Source organism: Macaca nemestrina, chromosome X, assembly GCF_043159975.1.
Source record: "Macaca nemestrina isolate mMacNem1 chromosome X, mMacNem.hap1, whole genome shotgun sequence".
Taxonomy (NCBI): Eukaryota; Metazoa; Chordata; class Mammalia; order Primates; family Cercopithecidae; genus Macaca; species Macaca nemestrina.
Window position 1 is genome coordinate 149110952 of NC_092145.1, and position 12416 is coordinate 149123367.

Genomic DNA, 12416 nt, shown 5'->3' on the forward strand with positions numbered 1-12416 from the left:
CCATGCAGAATACACACACACACACACACACACACACACACACACACACACACACACACATTCCTGTGTGGTTGAATTTGTTAATCTTTCCTTTCATGTGTTAGAGATTTTTGTCTTATACTTAGAAATGCCTCTGTCATACCCAATATTTTTTAAACTCTTCTATTTTTTCTTTGGTAATGATCCAATCCTTGAGCCATTGGAATGTATTTTGGTGACAGGTATGAAGTAAGGATCCAACTGAATAGTTATGCTAGATAGCTATACATCAGGAGGTCTTAACCTTGCATTCATGTATGCCTAGAGAGTTCTTAAGCCCCTAAAATTGCATGTGAAATTGTGTCTGAATTTGCATTTTTCTGAAGCAAAGATCATTAGGGTTCATTCAGTTGTCCTCAAAGATTAAGAAACATTGCTCTATGTAGTGTCCCATCATCCAATATGACTTCAGTTGTTTTCCGTATCTTTATTACTCCCAAATGTCCAGTCAGAGCCTTCTCTTGACTTCCTGACTTGGGCATACCAAAGTGGATGAGTCCAATGTAATCACAAGGGCCTTTATGAAAGTGAGGCAAGAAAGTCAATAAACAAAGGAGATGGGATGATAGCAGAAGAAATTGGAGTGATGCACTTTGAAGATGGAAGAAGGAACCAGAGCCAAAAACTGCCTTGATTTTAGCCCATTAAAACTCATTTTAGACTTTTGAGCTCCACAACTGCAAGAGAATAAACATGTATTATTTTAAGCCACTAAACTTTTGGTAGTTTGTTATAGCAAATAAGAAACCAATATATGATATAACATAGAGAAGGCAGCAAGAGTCTAACCTCAGGAATTTAATAAATTTACTGGTCTCATTATAACTGCTGGCATCATGAGTCCAGACAATACAATATCCAAGTCCATCTCAATGGGATATGTTTATATAAAGTTTTATAAAGTAAACAAATAGACACAATCTACTTGCAGACAAGCCCACTGTTATTACCTTACAACTGCATCTCATTGCAAGTGACCAGAACATCATTGAAATAGGTGGAAGGAACAAGCCTGCCATATTGGCCCTTGGGTCCCATCTAGCAATTTTACCATCTTCATCTTTTAGACATCCAGCATCTTTTGACATACACCACCTTTCTGCAAACACTGAAAAAGTTCTAGAAGTGTCCTAGTTCTCAAATAAGGAGAAAAAGAAAGGAAATATTCTAAGACAAAAGGGAAAAGGGGCAGCTAGGCATGCCCGAGGGTAAGGAAACATAAGGCATTAGAGAACCACAACTGAGTTTCACTTGGGCGGGAGTGGGGAGATTAAGAAGGGAGAGAAACACTAGTCAAAGCAGGGTTGAATTTAGTCAACCATCTCCTGAAATTGGGCACCTAGTAAAGCTTAGCTCCATGTCCTCTGACTGTCATCCTTCTAAAGCCTACCCTAAAATAGCGTGGCTTTGACAATATGGTCAAACAACCCAACTGCAGCAAGGCAGAACTCTGTAACCAGGGTAAGCTTATAACTCCAGCCTATAGTTGCTCAGGGGAATCTGCAGAGGTGAAAATGATAGGCTCACTAAAGGCTACAGGAAAGGAGAATCTTTGAGGGAATGCTTAGTACTGGAGATAGTGCCCCTTGTCCCCAGTTCTCTGCTCTTTCATGCCAGAGAGCACTATCATTCTCTAACCACAGTCAGGGAAAGCATTTTGTAGAAGGTATTGATGGATAGATAAAATTAGCCAAGCCAGGTGTTTGGTGAGTTGCAAATATGAACAGACATTGTTAGAGGGATGCTGAACAGTTCAGGATAACTGAGTATAGTCATCACCTATGTGGAGAAGCCTCAGACTGGGTTTAGGAGGCAAGAATATCAAAGGTGAATTAATGAAGCTGTATGGGCGACCCTCTTACAAATGAGAATGCATTCATGCAGTCATCATGTAATTAAAACTAAATTTGCAAAGAAAGCACTTGTACTTTAGAAACGGAATGTTAATGAGCTAAAGGACAAGAAACAGAACTCTAGCATTCATGAATCAAACAAAATAAAGCAAATGTCTTTACATGGACTTTCATAATCAGCCTGGATGTGGATTAGCAAGGAAAAGAGATGAAAGAAGACATTACCCAGATAACGAAAGAAGACAATCTGGAGCTGAATAAAGGCATATGGTGAATTTCTAAGGGAAGAAATTATGTTAGTCATCTATGTTCCTCTGGTCTAGTGCAGTGCTGTTTCTTTGTAGCAGTACATGTCCCCAGGTGTCTGTTGACTGCCTGACTAAATGGGCAAATGGGCAGATGGCACAATCCCATCCACGTTTAGCTACATTCTCACACATTCCTGATGGAAAGGGCTGTGTAAACACTACTTGGCCTTTTATAGTCATCGTGAACCCTGTATGCCTACTACTATTTGGACATAGTTTACCCAATCACTTCCTAGACCAGACTCAGGATTCTCAATAAATCTTTTTGTTTCTTTCATAAAAACCCACCTTCCAAGAATCACATTCAGTAACCCTGCCCCCAACCCCAGCGAAAGCATATAGGGAATCTAAAAAACATTGATTACAAGTAACGCTTGGCCAAATAACTCAGAGGATCAATCAATACAGAAAAATGAGAAAGCATCTTGTACGTGGTAACACTCTAAGCAAATGTGGTCAGTAATTATAATCATTCAGTCTCCTGTGGTTTGTCAGTGCCCTGTGTGGCTGGGTCTGAGTTGCTGAACTGCTCCTGGTAGGGCCAGTCTCTGTAACTGGCTCAGTTGTTCCCCAAAATCCTCCATTTCTGGTGTCCTTAAGCAGGTCTTGCTCCTTTCTCTTTGGTGATGTCAATGGACACAGACTGGTCCAGTATATTTTTTACAAGATGCCTTTCCTCACCAATGTTGCCAATATACAAGAAGATAGGGGAACTGAGGTCCCAACCAGCATATTGTGATCCTAAGTTTATTGAAACGGATGGAATTGAAAAAAGACAAAATACCCAATGAGTAAAAGTTCTACCATTAATTTTGCTTTTGCGAAGAATTAAAGTGCCCTATCAAAATGCACATAGTTACTTGAGAATTATAAATAAGTAATAATCACTGATCAACCATTAGCTGGAATTGGCTCATCATGTTTTCTGTGCAGTTACTTAGCATGGCATTGAGACAGTGAGGTAATAAATACATAAGCATTGATAGTGAGTAGAAAAGGAGTGTCCAGAACAAGAATGGCAAATCCATGGCATACATGCTTTTTTCGTTCACTTCCTACACCCATGGCAAACATCATACTTTTTCCAGCCTCTGCCAGACAGAACCTCAGAATCCTGTTCAACACAATGCTTTAGGAAACCATTGTGAATTCAACTTTGTGTCGGCAAAGGAGGTAAAAACCTATTGGTCTTTTCTGACCTAAAATGTAAGGTAGAATGTTAGAAGAATACCATAGGAGGATATAAGAATACCATAGTAGAGGAAGGCAGTCAGGGGCATCATGAAGAGGCTAAGCTGTTGGGGAACCCAGTGTTACAAAGGAACACAGCATTGTGACACAACTGGGTCATTATCTTTCCATATTCATGGAGTTGAACAGCAGTACTTCTCAAAATTTAGTACATAGGAATCATCTGGGGTTCTTGTTGAAGTGCCAATTCTGATATAGTAGATCTTAGGTGGGGATCAGGATTCTGCAATTCCAACAAGTACATAGATGTTGTTGAAGTTGCTGGTCCAAAGATTACATCTTGAGTAGTGAAGATGTGGTTACTTAATGTGGATTAAAACTCATGTCTTGGGCACAGGACCCTGGGTTCTTTCCCTATGTCGTAGAGGAGGGAGACTGGAGTAGGAGACAGAACTCTGACGTTTAAATTGAAGTCTGCCACTTGTCTTGTGACTGCAGTCTTCAAGACCCATTTATTTTATCTGTAAAATGGGGACAAAAACATATACCTTATGTGATGGTCATGAAGATCAAATAGATATTGTAAAGGACTCAATAAATATTAATTAACTCTGAATAAGCCACAGCCAATAGTATTAAATGAAGACACAGAAACTCTGGCTACACACTCCCAAATAATCCAGAAGAAAAATTTCATCAGCCTTCCAAATGGCTGTCAACATGAAGTCAAACATACAAATATTTGGAATGCATTCAAAACATATTCAACAAGCATCTTTCTCCCTTTCAGATGGGTGTTTTGGCTTCAAGAAGACAAAGAGTGAGGGGCTTTATATAGAAAGATGCCTGTATCTAACTTCATTGGCTTCCTTGTATACTTTGGAGCTGCTTACAGATGCATTGGAAAATGATAATTCATACAACATGGATAATCTCAATTTTCAGAAAGCCTTTGATACTCTTCCATACAATGGGCTGCTTAAACCCAAGACAGCAGGGATTCTTGATGGAACTCTGGGAAAAAGGAGAAATTGGCTAGGGAACAAAACAAAAAGTTGAGACTGAAACAGAATGGAAAATAGAAGATGAGGTTACATTCAAAGAGCAGGGTAGGAAGTCTGGATGTTGCAATTGCGACTGTCACATAGGTTGGTATACAGGGTGAGCAACAAGAGAAACAGCGATTACAGCCGTGGCTCAACCATGCATGAGCATCAAGCTTGACAGTGACATGCACTTTATATGACAATATCTTAACATTATAAGGGCTACATATTAATTAGGCTAGAAAGACTGTTAAGGCACTTGAAATGATGTGAAAATAGTTCCCACTTAAGAATCAAAATATCCAGCTATAGCATGAGACTTTTAGTAGAAATTTTATATTTTTCATTAATTATACTAATTGTAACCCTGGGGAAATAAGAGACCCACATTCTTCTAAATCAGTGGTTCTCAACTGACTTTGGTTTTGTGCCCCTGCCCCCAGGACATTTGGCAATATCTGGAGACATTTTTGTTTGTCACAATGGAGCTAGGGATGCTCCTGGCATCTAGTAGGGAATGCTTAACATTCTACAGTACACAGGACAGTCCTCCACCCACGAGAGTTATCCAGCCCCAAATGTCACCAGTGCCAAGATTAAGAAACCCTAGTCTAAACTATTGTACCCTGATGTGTGCACAGGAGAGGCAAATTCATAAGGTAAGAATTTTGTACAAAAAACATTTTAAAAATAACCGCCATTTGTGGAATAAAGTATTCATTATCACCGAACTATAATATGATGTTCTAAAACTAGAAACAGGAGCAAAGAGGAGGGGCCAAAGAGAATAGAGAAATCTGTGGAGAAAAAGAGATAACAGGAGAGAACAGAAAACAAAGACATCTAACCTCTGCGGAGATTTCCATGCCCTGCACAACCCACTTTCTTTGTGACTCTTCTGCCCAATTCACTTCAAATGATTGGTCTGGAGTTTGCTACAGATGGCACACAGATGTTTGACTCTACTCATGCCAGCTAGTCTTCCAGACATCATTTTGTTTTAGAGAAAAAAGCAGGTCTAGTGAGAGAATATGGAAAGTAGTTAGAATAAAGAATTTTACAACTTTAAAAAATATATGAAGTTGCTTCGATTTCTGACTCATAAATTATAGAAGAAGGTAATTCTTCTAATTGGTACATTAAAAATTAAAACAGTCCAGATTTCCATAACTGCTTTCTAGGCCTATGTGAAGATGCAGCCCTGATGGAGGGGATGAAACGGTTTCAGTGGACCTGCAGAGGAACCCACACCCTGCTACTAACCCTACCTCTTGTGATGTCACAGTTACAGTCACTACCTTCAGAAGTTTTGTCTTCTATTGTGGTATGAGTATTCTCTGCAAGTTTCCTCAAGTAACTTATTCAGTTAACTCTTTTAGTTACTTCATGTGGACAATGAACCAGAATGGAACACAGCTAGGGGGTTCAGAGGTGGGAACAAAGTAATCTCTCTGAATATGCTTCCTTAATTTACATTTTCTTCAAAAGTCAAAACTATTTGTAGGAAGACAGGGCCCTGAATCATTCAAAATTTCCTCTAATTTAATTCAATGGAAAATGAAACACACCTGTGACATGTTCCTGGCTATCAATGGCATTGATTGACCTTTGGCTGAGTCCATTTAGGAGATGGTAACATACATCCCAGGAACATACCCTGGTATCCTAAAATGAAAGGGTTCCTCAGGACAAAGCTGAATTATAAATAATTACATGATTGGACATCAGCACCCTGCAAAACAGCCAGAGCTGAGGACCACTGAAGCAACGGGAATATAACTCTACCATCAAGCCTATTTATCTACAAAGATACACAGATGGTATTGCCTTGAGTTTCAACACCATTGGCATAATTTTTGGGTGGATTCTTTACCATCATTAATTGATAGAACTCCATGGATTAATTGATTTTTTTCTTTTTAAATTAAGTTTAATTTTTAAAATTAACAAAAATTGTATATATTTTTGTGTACCACATGATGTTTTGAAGTAGGTATACTTTGTGAAATGGCTCAATAGGACTAATTCACATATGTATTGCCTCACATACTTATCACCTGTTGTGCTGAGAACACTGGAAATCTACTCTTCTAATGATTTTCAAAATACAGTATATTCTTTTTAACCATAGTCACCATGCTGTACCATAGATCTCTTGAACTTATTCTTCCTATCTAACTGAAATTTTGTATCCTTTGACCAACAACTTCCCAAACCCTCCATCTCCCCAGCCCCTGGTAACTACCATTTTACTCTCTACTTTTATGAGTTCAACTCTTTTAGATTCCACATATGATTGAGACCAGACAGTGTTTGTTTTTCTGTGCCTGGCTTATTTCACTTAACATAATGTCCTCCAGATTCATCTATGTTGTTTTGAATAACAGGATTTCTCTTTTTTAAGGCTAAGTAGTGTTCCATCCTGCACATGAACCACATTTTTGTCTTTCTTTCTTTCTTTCTTTCTTTCTTTCTTTCTTTCTTTCTTTCTTTCTTTCTTTCTTTCTTTCTTTCTTTCTTTCAGACAGAGTCTTGCTCTGTCACCCAGGCTGGAGTGCACTGGTGCAATCTCGACTCACTGCAACCTCTGACTCCTGGGTTCAAGCAATCCTCCTGCCTCAGCCTCCCAAGTAGCTGGGACTACAGGTGCACACCACCATGCCTGGCTAATTTTTGTATTTTTGTAGAGATGGGGTTATACCATGTTGGCCAGGCTGACCTCAAGTGATCCACCTGCTTCAGCGTCCCAAAGTACTGGGATTACACGTGTGAGCCACCATGCTTGGCCTGGACCATATTTTCTTTTTTCTTTTTATTTATTTATTTATTTATTTATTTATTTATTTATTATACTTTAAGTTTTAGGGTACATGTGCACAACATGCAGGTTTGCTACATATATATATATACATGTGTCATGTTGGTGTGCTGCACCCATTAACTCGTCATTTACATTAGGTATATCTCCTAATGCTATCCCTCCCCCTTACCCCCTCCCCACAATACGACCCGGTGTGTGATGTTCCCCTTCCTGTGTCCAAGTGATCTCATTGTTCAATTCCCACCTATGAGTGAGAACATCCAGTATTTGGTTTTCTGTTCTTGTGATAGTTTGCTGAGAATGATGGTTTCCAGCTGCATCCATGTCCCTACAAAAGACACGAACTCATCCTTTTTTATGGCTGCATAGTATTCCATGGTGTATATGTGCCACATTTTCTTAATCCAGCCTGTCACTGATGGACATTTGGGTTGATTCCAAGTCTTTGCTATTGTGAATAGTGCCGCAATAAACATACGTGTGCATGTGTCTTTATAGCAGCATGACTTATAATCCTTTGGGTATATCCCCAGTAATGAGATGGCTGGGTCAAATGATATTTCTAAATCTAGATCCTTGAGGAATCGCCACACTGTTTTCCACAATGGTTGAACTAGTTTACAGTCCCACCAACAGTGTAAAAATGTTCCTATTTCTCCACATCCTCTCCAGCACCTGTTGTTTCCTGATTTTTTAATGATTGCCATTCTAACTGGTGTGAGATGGTATCTCACTGTGGTTTTGATTTGCATTTCTCTGATGGCGAGTGATGATGAGCATTTTTTCATGTGTCTGTTGGCTGTATGAATGTCTTCTTTTGAGAAGTGTCTGTTCATATCCTTTGCCCACTTTTTGGTGGGGTTGTTGGTTTTTTTCTTGTAAATTTGTTTGAGTTCTTTGTAGGTTCTGGATATTAGCCCTTTGTCAGATGAGTAGATTGCAAAAATGTTCTCCCATTCTGTAGGTTGCCTGTTCACTCTGATGGTAGTTTCTTTTGCTGTGCAGAAGCTCTTTAGTTTAATTAGATCCCATTTGTCAATTTTGGCTTTTGTTGCTATTGCTTTTGGTGTTTTAGACATGAAGTCCTTGTCCATGCCTATGTGCTGAATGGTATTACCTAGGTTTTCTTCTAGGGTTTTAATGGTTTTAGGTCTAACATTTAAGTCTCTAATCCATCTTGAATTAATTTTCGTATAAGGAGTAAGGAAAGGATCCAGTTTCAGCTTTCTACTTATGGCTAGCCAATTTTCCCAGCACTATTTATTAAATAGGGAATCCTTTCCCCATTTCTTGTTTTTGTCAGGTTTGTCAAAGATCAGATGGCTGTAGATGTGTGGTATTATTTCTGAGGACTCTGTTCTGTTCCATTGGTCTATATCTCTGTTTTGGTACCAGTACCATGCTGTTTTGGTTACTGTAGCCTTGTAGTATAGTTTGAAGTCAGGTAGCGTGATGCCTCCAGCTTTGTTCTTTTGGTTTAGGATTTTCTTGGCAATGCAGGGTCTTTTTTGGTTCCATATGAACTTTAAAGCAGTTTTTTCCAATTCTGTGAAGAAACTCATTGGTAGCTTAATGGGGATGGCATTGAATCTATAAGTTACCTTGGGCAGTATGGCCATTTTCATAATATTGATTCTTCCTATCCATGAGCATGGTATGTTCTTCCATTTGTTTGTGTCCTCTTTTACTTAACTGAGCAGTGGTTTGTAGTTCTCCTTGAAGAGGTCCTTTACATCCCTTGTAAGTTGGATTCCTAGGTGTTTTATTCTCTTTGAAACTATTGTGAATGGGATTTCATTCATGATTTGGTTCTCTGTTTGTCTGTTACTGGTGTATAAGAATGTTTGTGATTTTTGCACATTGACTTTGTATCCTGAGACTGCTGAAGTTGCTTATCAGCTTAAGGAGATTTGGGGCTGAGACAATGGGGTTTTCTAAATATATAATCATGTTATCTGCAAACAGGAACAATTTAACTTCTTCTTTTCCTAACTGAATACCATTGATTTCTTTCTCTTGCCTGATTGCCCTAGCCAGAACTTCCACCACTATGTTGAATAGGAGTGGTGAGAGAGGGTAAACCTGTTTTGTGCCAGTTTTCAAAGGGAATGCTTCTAGTTTTTGCCCATTCAGTGTGATATTGGCTGTAGGTTTGTCATAAATAGCTCTTATTATTTTGAGATACATTCCATCAATACCGAATTTATTGAGAGTTTTTAGCATGAAGGGCTGTTGAATTTTGTCAAAGGCCTTTTCTGCATCTATTGAGATAATCATGTGGTTTTTGTCTTTGGTTCTGTTTATATGCTGGATTACGTTTATTGATTTGCATATGTTGAACCAGCCTTGCATCCCAGGGATGAAGCCCACTTGATCATGGTGGATAAGCTTTTTGATGTGCTGCTGGATTCAGTTTGCCAGTATTTTATGGAGGATTTTTGCATTGATGTTCATCAGGGATATTGGTCTAAAATTCTCTTTTTTTGTTGTATCTCTGTCAGGCTTTGGTATCGGAATGATGTTGGCCTCATAAAATGAGTTAGGGAGGATTCCCTCTTTTTCTATTGATTGGAATAGTTTCAGAAGGAATGGTACCGACTCCTCCTTGTACCTCTGGTAGAATTCAGCTGTGAATCCGCTGGACCATATTTTCTTTATCAGTTCATCCACTGATGGATACTTAGGTTAGTTCCATATAAGCTACTGTGAATAATGCTGAAATAAATATGAGAGTGTAGATATCTCTTGGACATAGTAATTTTGTTTCCTTTGGATGTATACCCCAAAGTGGGATTGCTGGATCATGTGGTAGTTCTATTTTTAATTTTTAAAGAAACTTTCATACTATTTTCTGTAATAACTACGCCAATTACATTACCACCAAAAGTGTGCAAGGGTTTCCTTTAAAGTCTCCATATCCTTTCCAACTTGATATCATTTTTTTGTTGTTGTTAATAGTCATTCTAACATGTGAAGTGATGTCCCATTGTGGTTTAAATTTATGCAATGATTAGTGGTGTTGAGCATTTTTTCATACACCTGTTGGTCATTTGTGTGTCTTCTTTTGAGAAACGTCTATTCCGTACTTTGTCCATGTTTTAATCAGGTTATTTGTTGTCTTGCTGTTGAGTTGTATTGAGTTCCTTACCTTTTTAAATATCAACCCCTTATCAGATGTATAGTTTGCAAATATTTTCTCCCAATCTGTAGATTGTCTTTTCATTCTGTTGATTGTTTCCTTTGTTGTAGAGAAGTTTTTAGTTTGATGAAAAGTTTGCTTTTTGCTTTGATTTGTGATATGTATATATACACATAAATATACACATCTGCATACACACTGACATACCTTAACAGCTGAATTTGAGCATTGTTTCATTCCCTTGTACATATTTTATTTTACAGTTTGTTATGGTGTTAGTGAATTTAAAGGTCCGTATTTGACATGTCAGGGCCAGGTATACTTCTCTTTATTCTTTACCTATGGATCCTAGCTCATCATTGAAAAAATCATATATTTAGTCACAAGGAGGAAGGAGCAAGAAGACAATGATGAATCAGTACCACCACTTATCCTCCAATGACCCCTTGGTGAAAGGGGTCAGTGAAAGTATCTCTGTACACAAACAGGAGCGTCTTAAATATCTTTAATATAGCAAAAATAGTTCTCAAAGGAAATATAAGCTTAGTACAAGTTTATGCCATCCACTTAGCAGCTAAGAATCTATTTAGGTGCTCATTTGTTTTTCAAATATTTCATGTAGTTCATTCAAAATGATAGAAATGAGTAATTGTGGTGCTTTAAGTATAAAGATGGTCCCTCACTGGTGCTCCAAATATTGGTGGTCTGCTCAGAAATTCATTTTGCATATGCACAAACTTTGGGGCCACTTTCAATCACTTCTAAGACTCAGTTTTTCCCCATTTACTTCAGAATGATTAAGGGGGTAATGAGTAGCATTGATGACATGGAAACTTCACAAATTGAATCCACTCAGTTTGCATATGTTGATTATCATATTACATTTTAGCCATACCTCATCATCATCATAAAACATAATTTAAGTTTTAGGATGTGGAGACAGAAGTTAACTTTCTACATGTAAGAGACTGACTCATGACTTAGCATCAACCGGCCAAAATACATGGAGAATAACATGGAGAAAACACATAAAAATAAAGGAGAATGACTGATTTCAAGCAGCTTAATAAGAAATATTAAATATTTATCTTATACATTGTTCTTTGTCCACAATAGGCATTTTAAAAATATGCTATTGGCACTATCCCTTATACATTCTTTTGAAGTTTCTATGCATGTTCTATGAAGAAAAAATATCAGGTGTCTACACCTGGATAATCCTCTATGTCATGTGATCTTAGAGAAAATCAAATTGAGTCCAAATTACCAAGCACCTACCATGTGTGAAGTTCTGACCTTGGAGGGGACAAAAGGCTTCTAAGGAATAGTCTTTACCCTCAAAGAAACTGCATTGATAATGGTGGGGAGAGGACATAAACTTGAAAAAGTTAAGTGGCAATAAAATGTTCTACTTACATACCAGGACATCGATAGAAGGCATGTCATCAGCGACAAGTACAGCCAATACTTCTGTGCTAGACAGAATAATGGCCGCCCAAAATGTCCACATCCTAATCACCAGAAACTCTGATTATGTTACCCTGCATATAAAAGGGAGTTCGCAAGCATGATTAATTTAAGGATCATGAAATGAGGGGGTTATCCTGGATTATCTTGGTACCAAGGCCTAATGTAATCTTAAAGGTTTTAATAAAATGGAAGCAGCACAGTCTGAGGCAAAGGGGATGTAAGGATGAAAGCAGATTAGAGGAAGGCAAGGCCATGAACCAAGGAACTCAGGCAGTCTCTAGAATCTGGAAGGGACAAGAAAATAAGTTATCCTCTAGAGCTTCCAGAAGGAACAAAGTCCTGCTGACCTATTTTGGACTTCCGACCTCTGAAACTAAAATAATAAATTTGTGTTGCGTTAAGCCACTGAGTTTGTGGTAATTTGTTACAGCTGCCAAAGGAAGCAAATACACTTGCTATTATAATCCACTTTGTTTCAGTGGGCCCCAAAGTCCACAGATGTCAAAGGGGAGTCATGAGACTAAATTGATATTCCAACATCCCAAATTG